Source organism: Stomoxys calcitrans, chromosome 2, assembly GCF_963082655.1.
Source record: "Stomoxys calcitrans chromosome 2, idStoCalc2.1, whole genome shotgun sequence".
NCBI lineage: Eukaryota > Metazoa > Arthropoda > Insecta > Diptera > Muscidae > Stomoxys > Stomoxys calcitrans.
In genome coordinates this window covers 191,668,679-191,692,575 of record NC_081553.1, presented here as the reverse complement: position 1 = coordinate 191,692,575, position 23,897 = coordinate 191,668,679, and the positions used below count along the sequence as shown (strand labels likewise).

At 39.9% G+C, this 23,897-nt stretch overlaps 1 protein-coding gene across 3 annotated transcripts in view; it reads right to left on the bottom strand.

Moving 5' to 3' along the window:
• LOC106084793 (uncharacterized) overlaps positions 1–21,174 on the bottom strand; it is a 200,046-nt gene extending 178,872 nt beyond the window's left edge. Inside the window, exons 1-2 of one of the 3 annotated variants that reach the window (XM_059363038.1) lie at positions 20,858–21,174; positions 20,248–20,569 (exon numbers count right to left, since the gene is read on the bottom strand). The gene's annotated coding sequence lies outside the window, so the exon portion shown is untranslated. Of the gene's footprint in view, positions 1–20,247 lie in introns of all 3 variants that reach the window. The other 2 variants (XM_059363039.1, XM_059363037.1) reach the window with 2 other exon arrangements.
• Between the last annotated feature and the right edge of the window lie 2,723 nt (positions 21,175–23,897).

Genomic DNA, 23,897 nt, shown 5'->3' with positions numbered 1-23,897 from the left:
GCAGAGCTGATGTGTACAATTTTACGCAAAATTATAACCACAAACACTCACGCACTCATATTAATTGGTGGGATTTTTAGAGGTTTCTTTTTTTTATCAAAAAAAAAAATGTTATGGGCAAATTTAAACATTTCAAACATAAAACATTTTGTTAACAATTTGTTATTGATACTTTTCTTTGGTGTTGTCAAGCACCTCGAAGGGTTTGGATAAAATTTGATTGATAATTTGATTTAATGAAACAAATATTGTGTTAATAATTGGTATTAAGAACAACTTTATCAACAGTAGGCATACAAATTGAATATTTTATACATCTTTGCAAAAAAAAATTAAGTTGTTTAAATTCGAAACAATTTGTGATTTTATAAATAAAAGCGTAAAGCAGAAATAAGGAAGCAATAATTGTTAAATGTTAAAATATCTATTGAATGTTTATTGATTTGAAAAGTATCAAAACAAAAGACTTAAGACACATACACGAAAATGGTTGTAATTCAAGTCAAAAGTGTTCGCGCATGTGTGATTTATGCATTAAAAATTGAAAACGCTCGCCTCAAGTATTTTTGCCACAATTAAAAAGCAGATCGCTTTGCAAAACAAAAGACTTAAGACACAAACCCGATTTTTTTTAATACAAAAATTTCCCACGGCCTTTTAACGAGGGGACCAGAGAGGAGATTTTTCTCACATTCAAGAGAGAGAGCCGATCGTTCATAGAGCGAACCAGTAAGGAAAGGTAAAAGTCTGGCTGAGCAGACTATATAATACCCTACACCCACCCTACAATTATAAATTCGGCCAAATCTGAAGTGAATTTTTTCGAACAGATCGTTTGAAAATTTTTGGTACTACGGCCACATAAGTGCAAATCCGGCGAAAAATATATATGGGAGCTATATCCAAATCTGAAGCGATATTTATGAAATCATGCAGATATGTTAAGATCAGTAACAAAGCAATCCGTGTCAAATTTTGTACAGATCGGTTGATAATTGCAGTCTCTACGGCCACCTAAGTACAAATCGGGCCATACATATATACGGGAACTATATACAAATCTGAACCGATTTTGATGAAATTTTTCAAATATGTTAAAATCAATAACAAAACAATCCGTGCCAAATTTTGTACAGATCGGTTTAAAAATGCAGTCTCTACGGCCACTTAAGTGCAAATCGGGCCATACATATATATGGAAACTATAAACAAATCTAAACCGATTTTGATGAAATTTTGCAAATATGTTAAGATCAGTAACAAAACAATCCATGCCAAATTTTGTACAAATCGGTGGAAAATTGCAGTCTCTACGGCCACTTAAGTACAAATCGGGCCATACATATATATGGGAGCTATATCCAAATCTGAACCGATATTGATGAAATCTTGCAGATAATTTAAGATCAGTAATAAAATAATCCGTGCCAAATTTTGTACAGATCGGCTGAAAATTGCAGTCTCTACGGCCACTTAAGTACAAATCGGGCAATACATATATATAGGAGCTATATCCAAATCTGAACCGATATTAATGAAATCTTGCAGATATTTTAAGATCAGTAATAAAATAATCCGTGCCAAATTTTGTACAGATCGGTGGAAAATTGCAGTCTCTACGGCCACTTAAGTACAAATCGGGCGATACATATATATGGGAGCTATATCCAAATCTGAACCGATTTTGATGAAATCTTGCAGATATGTTAAGATCAGTAACAAAACAATCCATGCCAAATTTTGTACAGATCGATTGACAATTGTAGTTACTAAGGCCGTTTAAGTGCAGATCTGGCGATTCATATATATGGGAGCTATATCTAAATCTGAACCGATTTTGATGAAATCTTGCATATAGGTTAAGATCGTTAAAAAAACAATCAATGCCAAATTTTGTTCAGATCGGTTGACAATTGTAGTCACTAAGGCCGTTTAAGTGCAAATCGGGCGATACATATATATGGGAGCCATATCTAAATCTGAACCGATTTTGATGAAATCTTGCATATAGGTTAGGATCATTAAAAAAACAATCAGTGCCAAATTTTGTGTAGATCGGTTGACAATTGTAGTTACTACAGTCCTTTAAGTGCAAATCGGCCGATACATATATGTGGAAGCTATATCCAAATCTAAACCGATTTTAATGAAATCTTGCATATAGGTTAGGATCAATAAAAAAACAATCAGTGCCAAATTTTGTACAGGTCGGTTGACAATTGTAGTCTCTACAGCCACTTAAGTACAAATCGGGCCATACATATATATGGGAGCTATATCCAAATCTGAACCGACATTGATGAAATCTTGCAGATATTTTAAGATCAGTAATAAAATAATCCGTGCCAAATTTTGTACAGATCGGTTGAAAATTATAGTTATTGCGGCCATTTAAGTGCAAATCGGGCGATACATATATATGGAAGCTACATACAAATCTGAACCGATTTTGATGAAATTTTGCAAATATGTTAAGATCAGTAACAAAGTAATCCATGCCAAATTTTGTACAGATCGGTTGACACTTGTAGTTACTACAGTCCTTTAAGTGCAAATCGAGCGATATGTATATATGGGAGCTATACCCAAATCTAAACCGATTTTTACCAAAATCAATAGTGTTCGTCCTTGAGCCATAAAAATGGCACGAGCAAAATTTCGTGACGATTGGACAACAAATACGACCTGTACCTTGATTACAAGAATACAAGGACTCACAGACAGACATGGCTAAATCGAATCAGAAAGTGTTTCTGAGTCAATCGGTATACTTATCAATGGGTCTAGCTTTTCTCCTTCTTAGCGTTGCAAACAAATGCACAAACTTATAATACCCTGTACCACAGTGGTGGTGTAGGGTATTCAAAAAATGATTATAATTCAAATCATTTAAAAGCAATGAAAATCCAAAAGCTCAAACAGATGAAGAGGAAAATGGTTTTGAAACCAAAATTCTAGCTCTTTACATTGTTTTTGTTCTAATTTAGTTAAGCAATGCTTATATAAACAAAAGACTTAAGACACATACACGAAAATTGTTTTCTAGAACATTAGTTTAGGGTTAGGTAAGGTTGAAATGAGGGGTCGGATATTAATCAACCTCAATGCCGCTATGGACATATACCTAGGCCAGTGAACGATCCTTGTGCGTTTTAAACACTAAAAAAATGTAACTTGGAAAAAATCTAAGTCAGGAATTCTGTGATACTCAGAAAATACCTTACTGTTCTTCATTTCACGCCCCTGCAAATTTACCCATGAACATTCCATAAGGAACAGGTCTAAACTTCTCACATATCAATGAGTGCTGTTGCATTCAAGTTTAAGCTCAATGATAAGGGGCCTCCTTTTTATTGCCGAGTCCGAACAGAGTGCCACAGTGCGACACCTCTTTGTGGAGAAGTTTTTACGTGGGGTCTATTCGTGGTGAAGAGCCTTGCAAAAATCGCCAGCATTGAAAAATGTTTAGATGTTTTCGCCAGGATTCCAACCCGGAGTTCGGTGTCATAGTTGGATATGCCACGCTACGGTGGCCTCCAAACAAATGCTCAATGCTATTATACCCTGTACCACTATGGTGGTGTAGGGAATAGAAATCTTGAAAAATATACAATACAAGGATTTGATGTTAACGAAACAAAAGACTTAAGACACAAACTCTAAAGCAAAAGTGATTATAATTCAAATCCAAAAGCTCAATCTGATGAAGAGTAAACGGGTTTTCAAATAAAAATTCTTACTTTTTATATAGATTTTTGTTCTAATTTAGTTAAGCAACGCCTATATAAACAAAAGACTTAAGACACATACACGAAAATTGTTTTCAAGAAGATTAGGTTAGGGTTAGATAAGATTTAAACGAGGGGTCGGATATTAATCAACCTCAATGCCTCCATGAACATACACATAAGCCAGTGAACGACCTCTTGTTCATTTAAAACACTAAAAAATGTAACTTGGAAAAAACCTAAGTCAGGAATTCTGTGATGCTCAGAAAATACCTTATTGCTCTTCATGCCACACCCCTGCAAATGCAAATTTACCCATGAACATTCCAATGGGTGCTGTCCGTTTCAGTAGCAACTCGACAGATAAAGGAGAGGTATCGGGAGGAAAGGAGAGAGAGAGAAGAAAAGTCTATTCCGCAGCATTAGCGAACCCAGCCCAGCTTTCTGGGGGAGGCTGAAACGCTTTGAATAGCAATTAAATTAGCAAATGTTGTCGCAAGCAATGACATTTTTACATTTCTAGGGAGAGCTCACACTTTTCAAGTTTCAGTTCAATGATATGGGACTTCCTTTTTATAGCCGAGTCCAAACGGCGTGCCGCAGTGCGACACCTCTTTATTCTGATGTTCTTGCCAGGATTCGAACACAGGTGTTCAACGTCATGGACTGACATGCTAACCTCTGCGCTACGATGGCCTCCACCCCTAAGTTGGATCAACTCTGGTATCATATCGGCACCCACGTGCTAGAATTTGTTACCTAAAAAAGCCGGGGATTGATTATAACATGTTCTAACGTCTCATCATCTTCCCCATATGCCTTACACACTATGTCTCTTCTTAAACCTATTCTGCAGAATGATACCGAAAGGCATACTGACCACCCTCTAACTACCCCTTAGTTTTAGTAACGTTTCTCATGTGGCACACCAAATTGGCTCCCTTAGTCTTTTGCAAAAACAAACATCTCAATAGTCTCTGGGTTAACACTTAGACGCCTAGGTCTACGCTTTGAATGCCACGCCAAGACACTTTTGGCCCTTGGGGATAGCCGATTCGGACTCCTACCGTTACAAGAATAATAACCCTACCCTGACAAGAATAATAACATCGACTGTGTAACAGACGAATTTCAAATCCATCTCTTCAGGATCCGTAGTAGACTTTTTATGGTGATCACCCATAGGAGTGGCTATAAAATGGTCCTCTGTGACATGTCTTGTACCACTTTCTCTCTTATCATTAAGTAGTGGAGCCCACAATTTATCCACCTATTTCTCAGAATGTCTAGAAAAAGTCTCTGAGGATACGATCATCCCGGCTATGGTCTAAATATAGGCCCTTACACTGTTAAAAAAAACCCTTCCATTTCAATGTGAAGGTGTATATTTTGGCTTCGAAAGATTTTTCTATGTTATTTTATGCACAATCTCGAGCAGGGCGGTATCCACCGACTTTCCCCTATCAAAGGCATCCTGCTTGTAGCCGAGGAATTCGCTGCATTTCCTTGCCTTGTCGGGCTAGGGTATAAACACCAACCTGGTCTCCTGTCTTTCGGAGTAAATGCAAGTCCTTGTCACGTTGCGAATATAGTTGCCAGATGGTCCGCCTCCTTCTATACTGACATCGGAAAGAACAGAGATGGACGTTAGAGACAGAATCTCTTCTAAACTTGAATAAAGCATATCCATCTCCCCCTATGACTCTTTACATATCCGTCTGTCTTTTTATCTGTACTTCTGCGTGTACACCTATCTATCGATCCGTTGGTCTGTCTCGTTCTGTTGACTTAACTTTGCAAAGGCATTTAATTAGGCAACATAACAATACATACCATATTTCATGCACATCGATTGTACTCACAAAGGTAACATATTACCGGAAATAACCGGAAATCGGGCGATACCAATGGCGTTCGTTCTTCAGCTAATAAAATGAAAAATTTCTTGATAATTGGACAACAAATGTGACCTTGATTACACGAACACATGGACACACAGACTAAAGGACTGACAGACATGGATGGACATTAATCGATCGATATAATGGGCATACATCGGGTAACCCATCGGTTCCTGCTGCCTTGTTGTTCTTCAGTCGGGTCACTGCTTACTTGGACCTCATTCTGACTTGGAAGTAAACATTCTATACCATCATCAGGGATTGCTTCTGCGGTATCCTCTTCGCCTCCAACGTGGAACCCTAGCAGTTGGGTAAAATGTTATTTCTATATCATCAGCATGCTATCTGCGTCAGTTACCAGATTTCCTTCTTTGTCTCTGCAGTAGGATGTGCCTGCACCAAAGCCATCGGTTTTGGTAGAATTTCCGATCTTCATTCTGACTCCTAAACATCTCAATTTGCTCACACTCACGTTTTTCCATATCCTTTTTCTTTCTGCGGAACATAAGTGTAGATAGGCCTCTGGGGAGTGGGCACAGTACCCCCCAGAAAAGTGTGAGCCCTCCCCAGAAATTTAAAAATTTCGTTGTTTGCGACAACATTTGCTAATTTAATTGCTATTCAAAGGGTTTTAGCCTCCCCCAGAAAGCTGGGCTAAGTTCGCTAATGCTGCGGAATAGACTTTTCTCCTCTCTCTCCTTTCCTCCAGATACCTCTCCTTTATCTGTCGAGTTGCTACTTATTGCAGGGTTGCTCTGTATGCCGCATTCATGACTTGAGTAGCATCTCGACATTCTTGATTTCTTGGGGAGGCTTTCGGTACCCAAGTACGTATTAGTATGCAATGGTTTGCCACTCCGCCATTATATCATCGGAACAAGGAGTGCTTTCTTCAAGCAGTTGGGTCACTCGAGTGTAGTATGCCGCTGCCATTTGTTGTGTTTGCAGCTTTTCAATGTCCAGCATCCGTGCAGTGTCAGATCGTACTTTCCTCGCCATATTCAAACGGGTACAAACCTTTGCTTCAACAAGGTAATAATCCGAATCTATATTCGCTCCACGGATCGATCGTACATCTAACACGCTGGATGAATACCTTCCATCTATCACAACTTGTTCAAGTTGGTTCCTCGAGTTTTGATCGGGTGACAGCCATGTGGCTTTGTGAATATTTTTATATTGAAATCTGGTGCTACTAACTACCATGTTTTTTGCCGCGGCGAAATCTATCAGCCTCAACCCATTACTGGACGTTATCTCGTGGAGGCTAAACTTTCTGATTGTTGGAGCAAAATTTTCTTCCTTCCCTATCTTCGCATTAAAGTCTCCCAGAATGATTTTAATATCATGGGCGGGGCAGCGGTCATATTCTCTCTCAAGGCGCTCGTAGAAAATATCCTTGGTATGCTCGTCCTTGTCTTTTGTCGGGGCATGGGTACACACAAGGCTGATGTTGAAGAATTTGGTTTTTAAACGGATTTACTCCACCGGAGTAAAGCTTGAGACAAGGTGTTTCAGTTTCCGACTAACCACAAATCCACAGCCAAATTCATGCCTCGTGATATGACAGCTATAGTATAGTGGTCTAAGTAAAGGCCCTTACACAGTTAAAAAAAAAACCCTTCCATATCAATGTGAAGGTTTGGTGTTGTTGTGACGCCATTCCCAGTCCATCGCACTTCCGTAAGGTGGTTATATCTGCCTTGTACTTCTCCACTACATCCGCCAGCGCGTATACTGCACCTTCTCTATAGAGAGTGCGGACATTCCAGGTGCAGATTCGCAAATCATGGTCCTTTTTTCGTTTGCGTGGGTCGTCAACGTTGGGGGGGGGTCCGTTTTTACTATTCCTTTGTTTCTCATAGTAGTTCTCAGTTTTCCGGGGGCGGGTTATTGGCCCAGAGCCCCAACCGCATGGGTTTTGTGGGATTGCACACGTATCCCTCGTTGTGGCGAGCCGCTTGCTCCAAGATCCGACGCTCGCCGCCAGCCGCCCCTAACCTGGGAACAGACGCTGATGTTGGCCATTGGTTATTTGAAGGCGCCAATAACTCGCCTTTTCATCTCGAATATCATTAGCACTCAGTATTTAATTAAGAGCCAGTGCCACCTGACTCCTCACAGAGACTCTCCTCTCGAAAATCGCTGACTGCCCGCGGCCGCATTTGCAGCTACTCCGCATAACAACGGAGCTTTCCACCATCCGCAACGTGTGGACGCGCCTGGTAGCTTTCAGCTAAGCTTCCCGTGATAACGATGGGCACCACACAAGTCGGAGCTCAAAGTTCTAGCCTGTGTGGTGCTCACAGTCATCCCGTATCGGCCGGGGGCCTCCTTAAATTGCAAATTGCAAATTTTGCCCATGAACATTCCACTAAGGAACAGGGGCAAATTTCTCACATATCAATGAGTGCAGTCCGATTCAAATTTAAGCTCCATGATAAGGGGCCTCCCTTTTATAGCCGAGCCCGAACGAGACACCTCTTTGGAGAGAAGTTTTACATGGCATAGGACCTCACAAATGTTGCCAGCATTAGGAGGGGAAAGCCACCACTGACATTTTTTTCTGATGGTCTCGCCAGAATTTGAACCCAGGCGTTCAGCGTCATAGGCAGACATGCTAACCTCTGCGCTACGGTGGCCTCTGCGCTACGGTGGCCTCCTAAAATTACTCAACGGAATACCGTCATACTGCCAAATACCTGTTTCTATGCGAAAAATCTTATTTAGACAATCTATACGATCACCCATATAAAACTTTGAAATTGTTTTAAATCAATAGCGAGACAATTTCCGAAACCCCTCCCCCACAACCTTATGATGAATGCTGAAAATGAGACACATCATAAAATCGATATCATCTCATTGCCTCATTGTTGTGATGCAGCCAGACAGACAGACAGACGGACAATTCAGTTCAATTTAAAATAATTCCATAGAACTTGCAATCACAAATCTTGATAAATGCCAACACAAACGCCCATAGAGGCTGATGGACAAGCGACAGAGAAAGAGCGACACAGACTGACATGGTGGCCAAAGTAAGTTGGCCGTTTCAACATCTACCGAACTTCTTGAAAATGTCCATTCAATGAATGAATACATTTTTTGGAGCAATAATTGGCGCCAATTGTTTCCACTAAGTGCCAGTAACCAACAAAACAAAGAGACTGTCGGAGAGCCAGACAGAAGGTAGTATGCATGGATGGATGGACGGACGGACGGACGGATGAACGGACAGACAGATAAATGGTATCATATCCCGCAGACAAGTGCTGAAGACTGAAGAGGTGTGTGTGTCCAGCCACCCAAAAATCATAAATGCAACGTCAACTCATTGTCAAGTTTGGTTGTCTGCTGCCCCATACACAGATTGATCTTGCATATGAAGTGCAATTAATGAATGCATCATAATTATATTCAAATATTTTAAATCTCTTATTGCGCCACACAAAAACTTTCATTATCTTCAAACAACATACCCAAGGAGAAGAAAATATGTGTGAGTTCAAAAATTGTAACAGTTGAGGATTTTTTTTGTTTTTTCTTAAACAGTTACCCCTTCCAATTTCAATGAAGATTGCGAGTATATAGCAAAATTAAAAAAAAAAACAGTTAACAGTTTTGGATTATTCTTTTCTTTTTCTGCTCAACCTTTGATTTTCCTTTTGTTTCTGCATATTATTACGTCTTATTCTTGTGATTATCAAAAACTGTTTTTTGTGTGTTTTTGAAAATATAAATGGACGTCAAAAAATTGCTTTGTAAGTCTTGAAAATCATCAATCATTTTTTTTTTTGGAAAGGCTGTTTATGATCTGGTAATTGATCTTCTGCCCTGGCTTAGATTTAACCTTTTGTCTACTTTTACTTGAAATGCCTTTTCGATTAGGTATGTGGAATATTGCGTTTATTTCCTTTTCAATTATAATATGAATAGCATTGTATGCATATACGAGGGTGGTGTAATAATTTTGAGTAGGAATTGTGAAATCTCAAAATTGTCTAATCTCAAATACCTCTCATTTAAGCCACATATTTGCAAGGTCGAAAAATTGTTACCCTTCGGGGGGGGTGTTTTGGGAAAAGGGTGATGCCCTAAATACATGGTCCTACATTTGTATATTAAATTCGTATTCTATTCCCAAATACCTCTAAATTGAGCCACATATTCCCATGGTCACTAAAAAATTGCTGTTTGTCGAGTATTTTGGCATAGGGGTAGGCCCCCAGAAAATTGATCCCGAAAGTGGGTATCAATTCTTGCTCTACCCCCCAACTCCTTTCATTTAAGCCCCACATTGACATGCTCAGTAAATATGCCCGATTCAACGGTGTTTTGGGGATTGGGGTGGTCCCCCAAACACTAAGCTCAGAAAATATATCAGCAACGTGCTCTATTCTCATATATCTATATATCATTTATTTGAACCCCATAACTGCCATTGGGTTCAAAATTGGATATCAAATTCGTTTTCTAATCTCATTTAAACTCCTTATTGCAAAAGTCAGTAAATATGTCCGGTTTGGATATTTAGTTCCACTCTCTGTAAGACCCAAATTGTCTTGGTGAGCAAAAACGTTCTGTTTGGGGGTTGTTATGGTGGTGGGACGTCCCCTGGACAATGGGTCCCTTAACCTTTACCCCATATAGTCGGCAAACATGACCGGCTTCGGGGGTGTTCTGGGGGATGGGCGGCAACTCAGTGAGTTGGCCTTGAAAATATAAATCGGATTCGTGTTCCCCTCTAAAAATCCTCTTATTGCAATGGCCAGGAAATACTTACTATTTGGGTGGTGTTGTTGGTGTGGGGTGGCCCCATAGACACTTTTCCCGAATATTGATATCAGATTCCTGCTTTACTCCCAAAGACCTTTCATTTGAGCCCCATATTGCTATGGTCGTAAATTTGTCCCCTTTGGTGGATGTTTTTGGAGAGAGGCGGCCCCCCAAACACTTGGTCCCATATTTGAATGTCAGATTCAAATTCTACACTCAAATACCTTTTATTTAAGCTCCATATTCCCATGTACAGTAAATAAATCCTGTTTGGGGGGTGTTTTGGGGAAGGGGTGGTCCCCCAGAAACTTCGTCCCACATTTGGATATCAGATTCGTATTCTACACTCAAATACCTTTCATTTGAGTCCCATATTGCCATGATCGGTAAATATGTCCGATTTAGGGGTGTTTTGGGGGTTGGGGTGGTCCCCCTAACACTTGGTCCGACAATTGGATATTAGATACGTTTTCTTATCCCAAATACCTTTCATTTGAGTCCCATATTGTCGTGATTGGTCTAAATATATAGGTTTGGTAGGTTTAAGGGTGGGGCGGCCCCCCTAGGTACCCCATCCGAAATTTGGATACCAAATTTTTATTTCTAGGGTACTACGTGAGAGCACACAAAATTTTGCTTAAATCGCAGCACCCATCTCAGAGATCTGGCGTTTCTGAAAATTAGGATAAGGGGGAGGGTCCGCCCCCCTTCAGATATCAAAATATGTAGTACCCTATTTTCACCACGGGATCATTAAGCACCAACTGGGAAAATTTCAAGAAAATCGGTTCAGCCGTTTCTGAGTCTATAAGGAACACACAAACAAATATAGTTCGATCTGGACGATATTGAACACGGATATCGAAGGGCCTAGTACAGATGAGGTAATAAATGTGCCTTTTATATGCTCAGGACTTAAAATCTGGAGATCGGTATATTGCAAATTTCAAATTTTTGCCATGAACATTCCACTAACGAACAGAGGCAAACTTTTCACATATCAATGAGTTCAGTCCGATTCAAGTTTAAGCTCAATGATGAGGGGCCTTTTTGTTTATAGCCGAGTCCGAACGGCGTAGCGCAGAGCAAAACCCTTTTGGAGAGAAGTTTTACATGGCATAGTACCTCACAAATGTTGCCAGCACTAGAGGACCACCACTGAAAATTGTTTCTGATGGTCTCGCCAAAATTCGATCCCAGGCGTTCAGCGTCATAGGTGGACATGCTAACCTCTGCGCTACGGTGGCCCTCGGTGGAGTTCGGTGTATATGGTAGCTATATCCAAACATCCGATCTGGATCATATTCGGCACAGCTCACTGTTCTAAAGCGAAATCGGGTTATAAATGCGCCTTTTAAAGGCCCAAGAACTTAAATTGGGAGATTGGTGTATATGGCAGCTTTATGCAAATACAGTCCGATCTGCACCATACTCGGTGCGGATATTGGGGGACCCAAGCCAACTCGTTGTGCTAAATATCAGTGAAATAAAGCGGTTTTTTAAGCCTAAGACCTTTAATCGGGGGATCGGTTTATATTAGGGCGGATCGGTCTATATTAGGGCTGATCGGTCTTTATGAGGGCGGATCGTCTATATGAGAGCAATAACATAGCCCATCTTCGAACTTATTCTGCCTATGGATAAAAAGAGAATCTGTGAAAAATTCCACAGATTCTCAGATCTTCAGATTTTCGGACGGACAGAGAAGTCATATCGGAAGATCGGTTTATATGGTAGCTATATGAAGATATATGAAGCTAGAGACCGATTTGGACCGTACTTGACACAGTTGTAGGAAGTCATAAAGGAAAAAAATTGCTGCTTCCAGGGGCTCAAGAAGTCATATCATGAGATCGGTTTATATCGGAGCTAAATCAGGTTATAGACCGATTCAGAATGTACTTGGCAGAGTTATTGGAAGTCATAACGGAACACCATGTGCAAAACTTCAGCAAAATCGGACAAAAATTGCGGCATGTAAAGGCTCAAGAAGTCATATCGGAGATCGGATTATATAAGAGCTATATCAGGTTATAGACCGATTTAAACCGTACTTTACACAGTTGTTAAAAGTCATAACGAAACACCACATACAAAATCTCAGACAAATCGGACAAAAATTGGGGTTTCCAGGGGCTCAAGAAGTCAAATCGGGAGATCGGATTATATGAGAGCTATATCTAGATCTATACCGAAATGGCCCATTTGCAATCCCCAACGAACTACATCAATATTAAGTATCTGTGCAAAATTTCAAGCTGCTAGCTTTACGCGTAGCAGCAACGCTACTAAAGAACAAAAGGCAGCATGAGCCGACAGGTTACCCGCTGAACTAATAAAAACCGGAGGCGATACGCTGATAAGGCGCATGCATCAGCTTATCTGTGTGTCGCCTCCGGTTTTTAATAGTTCAGCGGGTAACCCGTCGGCTCATGCTGCCTTGTTGTTCTTCAGACGGGTCACTGCTACGCGTAAAGCTAGCCGCTTGGCTGGAAGAACCCATACCCGATGATCCATCAGATGATCTTGTACACAAGAAAGGAGACAAGACGGAATGTGCCAACTACAGAGGAATAAGTCTCCTTCCCATCGCATACAAGATACTCTCGAGCGTACTGTGTGAAAGATTAAAACCTAAAGTCAATGAGATAATTGGGCCCTATCAATGCGGCTTTAGACCTAGTAAATCCATTCTGTATCAGAAAATCACACTGCGCAAAATCCTGGAAAAAACCCGAGAAGGACAAATCAACACCTACCATTTCTTTGTTGACTACGAAGCCGCTTTCGATACCCCTTTACGTTCAAAGGTATTTCAAGCCATGTCTGAGTTTGGTATCGCTGCAAAATTAATAAGACTCTGCAGGATAACACTTGCTGATACGCGTTGCTCAATAAGAATAGGAAAGAATCTCTCCGAACCATTTAATACCAAACGAGGTTTCAGACAAGGAGACAGCCTATCGTGTGATCTCTTTAATATCCTTCTGGAGAAGATTATACGAGATGCAGATGTGAAAAGATATGGCACACTAATCACAAGAGAACACAAGCTACTCGCCTATGCCAACGAAATCGACATCATAGGTCATGTCGTCACGATGGCAGCAAGAAAAGTTCGGTAAGGGGTTTACCGCCTTCCAATTGGGCAGTATGACGGCGCTCAATGTCTTGGGTACGAGAATAGTGAAATCGAGGTGCCTAGTGGAATTTTTTATATTCCTCAATGAAATCCGGGCTCCGTCATGGTGCTATCTGTTTCCGGACGAAACGCTATTAGTCCGTGTGGAGCAAATTTGTCGGCGGTCTCGCATATATGCGATGACTACTGAAGATAGTAGAGGTGATGGCCAATAGAGATTTTGCGATGGGGTAAGAATATGTACGACAGATCTCCCATGCTATAAGTAGATTTTTTGTTTTTGCAAATAAAGAAACGGATACCCTTTATTTTTTTCCCTCCCAATAAGCAAAATAAAATCTCCGATCATTGAACTCGTCTCGAAAGAGAAACCAAAAAAATTATAAAATTGAATGGTCTTCGCCCTAAAATAAAAAAAAACGGCAGTTCCTGGCCGGGATTCGAACCTGGGCATACGGAGCAACAGCGAGAGCCGTTGCCGTTGTCTAGCGTTTAAAGTCATCAATACAACTTTCAAAAGATGCACAGAATCATGTGCATACCATGGAATTAGTGTAGTTTGTGCAGACAGAAAATTTGCCATTACACAAAAACACATGCATTGGGAAAAGTACAGCTAATAAATAGGGTTGTCGAACGTTGTTAATATGGTATTTGTATCATAGAGGCGTTTTCGCAATCAATTCGGTACAAGCACAACATACCAACGTACGGCCCTTGAAGCCTTCACACCTAATATGGCTGATGAGCAATTGTAACCAAATTATGAAACGCGTCCCATAGTGGTTGGTGTGTGTTGCGATCTCTGGATTTCCTTTTCCATTTGCAGTGAAAATATCCGATCATTGAGCTCGTCTCGAAAGAGAATCAAACAAAAAAATTTAATGATTTTCGCCCAACAGGCAAAAAAGCTGGAAAACGAAAAATATGAATTATTATGCCGAGCTTTTAAACGTATATCGTGCTGATATGAAGTCTAAAGTTAGATATAGTGCTTTTTAAGGAATCCAGTTGAGTATTTTTTTGGATGCCTCCTTAGCGCAGAGGTTAGCATGTCCGCCTATGATGCTGAAAGCCTGGGTTCGAATCCTGGCGAGACCATCGGAAACAATTTTCAGCGGTGGTTTTCCCCTCCTAATGCTGGCAACATTTTTAGGGTACTATGCCATGTAAAACTTCTCTCCAAAGAGGTGTCGCACTGCGGCACGCCGTTCGGACTCGGCAATAAAAAGGAGGCCCCTTGTCATTGAGCAGCACTCATTGAGATGTGAGAAGTTTGCCCCCGTTCTTTAATGGAATGTTCATGGGCAAATTTTGCTGTTTGCAGTTGAGTATTTTAGGTCTTTGCATGAAATTGGTATACGAAGGAAACACAAACAATACCCTGCACCACAACCTGATATAACTCCCATATGAACCGATTTCCCGATTTGACTTCTTGATCCCTTACAAGCAGCAATTTTTGACCGCTTGCATGTGGTGTTCCGATATGACTTCCAAGAACTGTACCAAGTACGGTCCAAATCAGTGTATAACCCGATATAGCTCCAATATAAACCGGTCTCTCTGTCATCCTTGTTCGGTTCCAGATTCGGCCGGCCGAACTTAGCACGCTTTTACTTGTTTGACTTCCAAACTGTAAAACTTTTAACTTAATTATCGGATGTTGACGCATACCGGCACAAAGTCATTATAAATTTTGTCACCAATCCAAATCATGCATCAAAATGAAAATCGAACCACAAATGCCTTCGTAATTCATAAAATTCGAAGCAAGTCTCGCCCAAAATTTTAAAAAATGAACATTAAAAGTCGAATTTCCCCAAAACCAGTTGAGTTATTTATTATAGACCTCAAGCGGAACTTTTTTGTAGGGATTTTTCGAATGAAGGTTTGGCAGCCCGAACAATTTTTCGATACATCGAGGTGACCAACTTTAGGACACTGCCAAGAGGCGCCGGGGCCACTTAGGGCGTTGAAATTTTGCACATGATCACAATAACCTCACCTTAGCTCTAACCACATCACAAAGAGTTAACTCTTTCCGTTTCGCAAATGGCATATTTTATACTATTGGGCTGCCCAAAAAGTAATTGCGGATTTTTTAAAAGAAAGTAAATGCATTTTCAATAAAACTTAGAATAAACTTTAATCAAATATACTTTTTTTACACTTTTTTCTAAATCAAGCTAAAATTAACAGCTGATAACTGACAGGAGAAAGAATGCAATTACAGAGTCAAACATCATTGCCGAGTTTGAACCGAGTCGGTTAATAAACTGGCATTCCTCCATATAATCAATCTGGCATACTGGCGGTCCATTTTGCTATCCCGTTTTTTATACCCCCATTTTAAACTAGAACTTCCGAAAACGAAGACTCAGTTTATAGGATTATGAAGTTTTCTAATAATAGCATTTGCTTTCATAAAGCAAATACCAAATAGCACCAAGACTAACAATATATGCCAAAAATCATAAAATCGCCACGGTGTCCCTGTTTCCCAAATTTGAGAGCTTTATCTCACTCCGTAAAGAATATACAGTTTTGACCGTTTGAGTACATAGATGTACGACTAACGAATATCTTCTATTCACCCAATATCTACTTTCAAAGTACAAATGGCGCCACAATTAGTACGTTTTCTTCCACATGTCGTATTGTGTTTAAAACTGCGACAATATTTGTCAAATTGCTTAATTCTAGCTTTTCCTGTAGGCGAAACTAAGCTATTCCAAATTTCTGAACTCTAGCTCCATCTATAAAGAAAGTACCAAATGGTACCAATTTTGATGCCAAACTATACGAACTTTGAATAGATCATTTAGTCATCCATCATATTTTTCCCTAGTTGTACCTACATGCCAAATTTCAGATCTCTAGCTCTAGCTGTAAAGAAAGTACCAAATGGTACCAATGTACGTTTTATCCCGTTAACAGTATTACTTTTCCAGTTTTTCTTTTCACCCTCATTCTTTTGCACCTGATGTCATTTAAGTCAAATGTCAAAATTCTAATTCTATCCATCCGCTCTGTACAAAGTTCACCCATTTCGTACCTTTTGGTACTTTTTTTTGTACCTAAATATACAAATTTCCAAAAAACTGTTAAAGTCGACCAACTAAGGTTGCCATAGGGGGTACCTAAGTTCCAAAATTCAGAGTTCCAAAATTTAATTTACAATGAAAGTACCAAATAGTACAAATTGCGGTACGATTTCCCAAGAACATAATTCTAGCCATCTCCGTTTGCGCTGGACAAATATATATCATTTCGCCCTTTTTGGTACTTTTTTGTACCTAAACGTACGAATATCACCAAATCCAGCCTTATCCCGTGCCTATAACCCAAGACCAACATTCGTGCAAAATTTCATGATCCGAATTGATCTATATACTGATATAGCCCCCATATATTCCGATACCCGGATTTGACTTCTTAAGCTCCTAGAGGCCTCAATTTTCACCCGATTTGGCTGAAATTTTCCGCAAAGATTTTTGCTATGACTTCCAGCGTCCAAGCCAAGTATGATCTAAATCGGTCTATATACTGATATAGGCCCCTTAAATACCGATTCACCGGTATGACTACATGAGACTTAAGCAGCCGCCACCAATTCCCGATTTGATTGTTTAAAATAAAGGCAAATTTTAAGCGGAATCCTTGATGTGGTGGGTACCCAAGATTCGGCCCAGCTGAACTTAGCACGTTTTCACTTGTTCGATTCTATCCCACTGTGCAACGTTTATTATTATGGAGGTTCGAACAATTATTTTTTCAACTTTGTAGCCATAGCTGAAAGTCTGTTGTTTTTCCAATTATTATACCCACCGACATAGGATAGGGCGTATATTAATTTAGTCATTTCGTTTGTATAACATCGAAATATCCATTTCCGACCCTACAAAGTATATTTATTTTGGATCGTTGTAAAATTCTAAAACGATTTAACGATGTCCGTCTGTCTATCTGTGTTTCCGTTAGTTGTAATCACGCTACAGTCTTTAAAAATTGAGATATTGAGTTGAGAAATTGTGCACAGACTCGTATTTCTTCTATACGCAGGTTAAGTTCTTGAATGGGTCACATCGGACTATATTTGGAAATAGATGCCATATAGACCGATCTGCCGATTTTGGTTCTTAGGCTTAGAACATGCCCATTTATCACCCGACGTCGCTGAAATTTGAAGTAGTGAGTTCTATCAACATCTGTCCCGAACATGGTCCAGATCGGACTATATTTAGATATAGCAGCCATACAGATCGATATTCAGCTTTAAGGCCTCAAGATCATAAAAGGCGCATTTATTCTTCGATTCTGATGAATTTGAAAAAAAGTGATTTAAGACTCCCGACATCCAATACGTTCAAAGGTATTTCAAGCCATGTCTGAGTTTGGTATCCCTGCAAAATTAATAAGACTCTGCAGGATGACACTTGCTGATACGCGTTCCTCAGTAAGAATAGGAAAGAATCTCTCCAAACCATTTAATACTAAACGAGGTTTCAGACAAGGAGACAGCCTCTCGTGTGATCTCTTTAATATCCTGCTGGAGAAGATTATACGAGATGCAGAAGTGAATAGATATGGCACACTAATCACAAGAGAGCACATGCTACTCGCCTATGCCGACGATATCGATATCATAGGTCGGTCACCAGAAATAGTAACTGCAGCCTTTGAAAGAATCGAAAGAGAGTCAGTGAGAATGGGTCTGGCACTAAATGGAGATAAGGCTTTTTACCTTGTACAACCGAGCAGATAAAGAACATGGAGAAAGTTGGGAACCACAACTTTGAGATAGTCAGTAACTTTATCTACCTCGGCACCGCAGTAACCGAAACGAATGACACCAGTTTTGAGATAAAGCGAAGGATAATACTGGCAAACAGATGCTACTTTGGACTAAGTAAGCAGTTTAGAAACAAGGCCACCTCTCGACAGACGAAAACTACACTTTACAAGACACTGATACTACCCGTGCTGTTATATGGTTCTGAAGCATGGGCACATGTGTGAAAGCAGATGAGGCAGTGCTTGGAGTATTTGAGAGAAAGATTCTTCGTAATATATATGGACCAGCAAAGAAGTCTTTTGAAGGCAAACACGGTGGTACACGCAAACCGGGAAGACCAAATGCCGGATGGAAAGATCAAGTGGTGGGAGACACCTCGAAACTTGGTGTCAGAGATTTTAGAATGAGCGCAGAAGATCGAGGCGCTTGGAACGCTATTCTACGTTCGGCTAGTGGAAGAAATATTCTGTCGTAGCCAATTAAAGTAAAGTAAGTAAAGACATCCAATACAAATATGGTCCTGATCGGACCATATTTGTGTTGGTCCAATCTATAGTTCGAGCATCATAACTTAATGCCTTTTTATGGCCACTACCATAGGACAGGGGTATACTAATCTAGTCATTCCGTTTGTAAAACCTCGAAATATTCATCTAGGACCCCATAAAGTATATATTTTCTTGATCGTCTCGACGTTCCGAGTCGATCTAGCCATGTCCATCTGTCTGTCGAAATCACAATAGCGATCGAAAGCGTAAAGCAAGACGTTTGAAATTTTGCCCAAATACTTAATGTTGATGTAGTTCGTTGGAGTTTGAAAATGGGCCATATAGGTTCAGATTTGGATATAGCTCTCTATATAAACCGATCTCCTGATTTGACTTCTTCAGACTTTACAAACCGCAATTATTGTCCTATTCGGCTGAAATTTTGCCTCTGGTGTTCCGTTATGACTTCCAGTAACTGTGCCAAGTACGGTCCAAATCGGTTTATGACCTGTTATAGCTCCCATATAAACTGATCTCCCGATTGGACTTATTGAGCCCCTGGAAGCCATCAGTTTTGGCTGATTTTGCTTAAATTTTGCCGATGGTATTTTGGTATGACTTCTAACATCCGTGCTAAATATGGTCAAAATCGGTCTATAACCTGATGTATTGGTTGCCCAAAAAGTAATTGCGGATTTTTTAAAAGAAAGTAAATGCATTTTTAATAAAACTTAGAAAGAACTTTAATCAAATATACTTTTTTTACACTTTTTTCTAAAGCAAGCTAAAAGTAACAGCTGATAACTGACAGAAGAAAGAATGCAATTACGGAGTCACAAGCTGTGAAAAAATTTGTCAACGCCGACTATATGAAAAATCCGCAATTACTTTTTGGGCAACCCAATAGCTCCCATTTGAATTCTTGCGCCCCTGGAAGCCGTAATTTTTGGCCGACTTGGTTGAAATTTTGCATGTAGTGTTCCGTTATGACTTCCAACAATTGTGTCAAGCATGGTCCAAATCAGTCTATACTCTGATATAGCTCCCATATAAACCATCAGAATCCAAAGTGGTGGGTTTCCAAGATACGGCCCGGCCGAAGTTAGCACGCTTTACTTGTTATTTGTTTTATTTCAGCTTTAACGATTATAAGTTTGAATATTATTTATAAGGTTATAATCTTTTAATCCTTTAACCAACAAAATAAGAAGATTTTAGTCCATTGTGATACCACGGATTTTAATTTGTAGCAACAAATCAAACCCCTATGGTGGGTGTTAAACCCCACCACCCTCGTACCGTTATACCGACCATGCTAACAAATCGTTTAGCGGGAAGCTTATATCTCCTTAACACGTAACTATTTCTGCAAGCATTTATGTATTTAAATTTTTTACACATTTTTACTTACATGTTAATGTACTATCTGAGCCTTAGAAACGCCCAAGTTCCTATTATCCAATGCTGTGCTTAAACTTTGTTTCACTAGTGAGCAAAAAAATTACTAATTTTCTTTTTTCGTTTTCTAATAAATCTTAATCCAAATCACTGCTATGGAGTAAATACATGTATTTATTTATTTTATGCACACTGGTATCCATTTTCCATAAACTTTTTAATTCATTTCACTTTTTTGGCTGTTAACAATGTATAGAATTTTTTTCCTTATTATTACAAAGTAATTTTCACTTTCTTCAGCACACCTTAGTACATGTCAGCTTTATATTGCAGCTCTAAAAAAAATAATCACTTAATTCAATTTATTCTTTATTTTTGTTGTTGTTGTTAGTATTTTCCTCCTCATTCAATCTGGCGCGATTTTCAAGAGATTTCCTTTTTTTTAACGTATCATCACTTTAGAAAAATCTCACACACACGCATCACACTTGACTGGGGGCATTCTTATCGTCTGGCGTCTGTTGCACTACTAAAGATTGCCAAGTGCAAGCCAATTCCCTTGGGTTGTCCGTAACCCACAAGAACAATAATAAACAGAAACAGAAACAAAACCAAACAGAAACCCTTTTTGCAGCAAGTGGCACCTCAGTGCGCGCTCACACACTCTTTGTTTTTTTTCTTCTTCTTCTTCTTTCTTTGGGTTCTAAAAAGACCGGCAAGAGCAACGATGTACAATGCGCGACAACAATAACTGACGGACGACCACTATGACGAAGGCCAATACCGACGGCAACCGAAGAAACGAATAGCCCTGAAGATCTCAGCCGGCCCAGACTTGCATCGAACCACACAACGTTTAAATTTCAGTAAAAGAAAAAGCGATCAAGAATTCGAGCGTGCGATCGCACAACGAGTTACAAAGTATGACCTAAGAGCGTTTCAAATGGAAACTAAATGTTGTTACGGCCACCAACAATCCATACACGTTCAGAAGAGCCCCCCAAAGTCAACAGTTCAGTTCAGTGTAGTCAAGCATTGCTGTTGTCTGTGTGAATTTTCAATGATCCGGCCAACAACACTCATACATTGAAAACCCCCGAAAGGCTTTGAAAGGGGTTTGTATAGGTGATGAGTTTTGTTTTTCATGTGTGTATGCATGTGGCGCTAGTGTAGGTATATAAGCCCACCACATGTTGATCATCAGCTTTAGTTGTGGGGCATCTTTAAGCAAAGAGTTAAAACTTGTTTATAAAGCGGCATTTTAAGCCAATTTGAGAGAGCTAACTACGCCCCCTTTTCGATGAGACTCAAGAGAGGCAAAACTTTAATGAAGATGCCAGATGTTTTCAAAGAGAATCGATATAAAATATCTTTAGGTGGTCTGTGGGTATAAAATGTTATATTTTAATGTTAAATGGAAATATTGATCTGTGAGTTCGGGGAGGCCACCGTAGCGCAGAGGTTAGCATGTCCGCCTATGACGCTGAATGCCTGGGTTCGACATTTGTGAGGTACTATGCCATGTAAAACTTCTCTCCAAAGAGGTGTCGCACTGCGGCACACTGTTCGGATTCGGCTATAAAAAGGAAGCCCCTTATCATTGAGCTTAAACTTGAATCGGACTGCACTTATTGATATGTAAGAAGTTTGCCCCTGTTCCTTTGTGGAATGTTCATGGGCAAAATTTGCAATTTGCATTTGAGTTCGGGGTTGATTCCATTGAGCTATAACCTTGCAAAGCTCAGATAATCTTGGCCGTTTTTTCAAAAAGATGACCACTAACCTCTAACAAGTGCCGCAAGTTCTCTATAGCAACGTTAACAAGTCAAAAGCCGGGCCGGGCCAAACTTTGAATACCCACCACCTCGGCTACTTCAGATGTTAACCACCTTTCGTCATAATCTGATGAAAATGCATCATTTTTAAACCACAGCAGCTATATCGAAAGATGTTTCGATTTCGACCAAACTTGGCACGGACGTTGAGTGGTTTAATATATACAATTCACTGTACAAGTTGGTAAAACAGAAAAGCCTAACATAGGTCACTTTGCTAAATGTCAGTGAAATCGGATAAAAAAAGGCCTTTTATGGGCCCACGACCTTAAATCGGGTGATCGGTCTATTTTGCGGCTATTTCCATATATAGAGTGATGGGGGCAATGTTGAACCCGTATGTCGAGGGGCCTAACATAGCTCACTGTGCCAAACTTCCACGAAATCGGGTAATACAATAAATTTGCCTGTTTTGGCCCCAAAACCTTAAATCGGGAGTTCGATATATATGGCAGCTATATTCAAATACAAAACGATCCAAACCATATAGAGCGCGGATGTCGAGAGGCCCAACATAGATCACAGTGTCAAATTTCACCGAAATCGGATAATAAATGTGGCCTCAATGGCCCTATCAAATTAAATCAGCAGATCGGTCTATATGGGGGCTATATCAAGATATAGACCGATATAGCCGATCTTCGAACTTAAACTGCTTATAGACAGAAGAAGAATTTGTGCAAACTTTTCGCTAAATATCTCCATTTTTAAATCCTGAAAAGTAATTTCAACAGACAGACGGACGGACTAGCCATGTCAATCCGCCTGCCCGTCTGTCTTAGGTTTGGACTACGATCAAGAACATATATACTTTATAAATTCGGAAATGGATATTTCGATGTATTGCAAATGGAATGACAAAATTACTATCCCCCATCCTTCGGTGGGTATAAAAATGTCATAACAAAAATTGCACATTCTAGCGGCTCAAAAAGTATATTCGGGAGATCGGTTTATATTGATGCTATATCGGGCTTTCGACCGATTGGAACCATACTTTTAAGATCTGTTAGAGAATATAAGAGAAGTTATTATGCAAAACTTCAGCTAAATCGGATAAAAATTGCGCCCTCTAGAGGCTCCAAAAGTATATTCGGGAGATCGGTTTATATGGATGATATATCAGGTGTTCAGCCGATTAGAACCATATTTTGTAGATGTTTTGAAGGTCATAGGAAAATTCATCGCCAAATCGGATAAAAATTGCGCCCTCTAGAGGCTCAAAAAGTATATACGGGAGATCGGTATATATGGGAGCTAATACATATATCAGGTTTTGGACCGATTCGAATCATACTTAGTACATCTGTTGGAGGTCATAAAAAAGTCATCGTGCAAAATTTCAGCCAAATCGGATAAGAATTGCCCCTTCTAGAGGCTCAAGAAGTATATTGGGGAGATCGGTTTATATGGAAGCTGTACCTAAACGTGGACCGATTTGGCCAATTTACAATCTCAAACTACCTATATTAATTATATGTGCATAATTTCAGGCGGCTTGTCTTGCTCCTTTGACAGTTTGCGTGCTTTCTGAAGACGGACGGAAGGACGGAAGGAAGGAAGGACATGTCTATATCGACTTCAAATGCAATGACGATCAGAAATATATATGTATACTTTATAGGGTGTTAGAGGCCAACGTAGCACAGAGGTTAGCATGTCCGTCTATGACGGTGAATGTCTTGGTTCGAATCCTGGCGAGGACATCAGAAAAAAATTCAGCTGCAGTTATCACCTCCTAACGTTGGCGACATCTATGAGGTACTATGCCATGTTAAAACTTCTACCCAAAGAAGTGTCGCACTGCGGCACGCCGTTCAGTATGTCA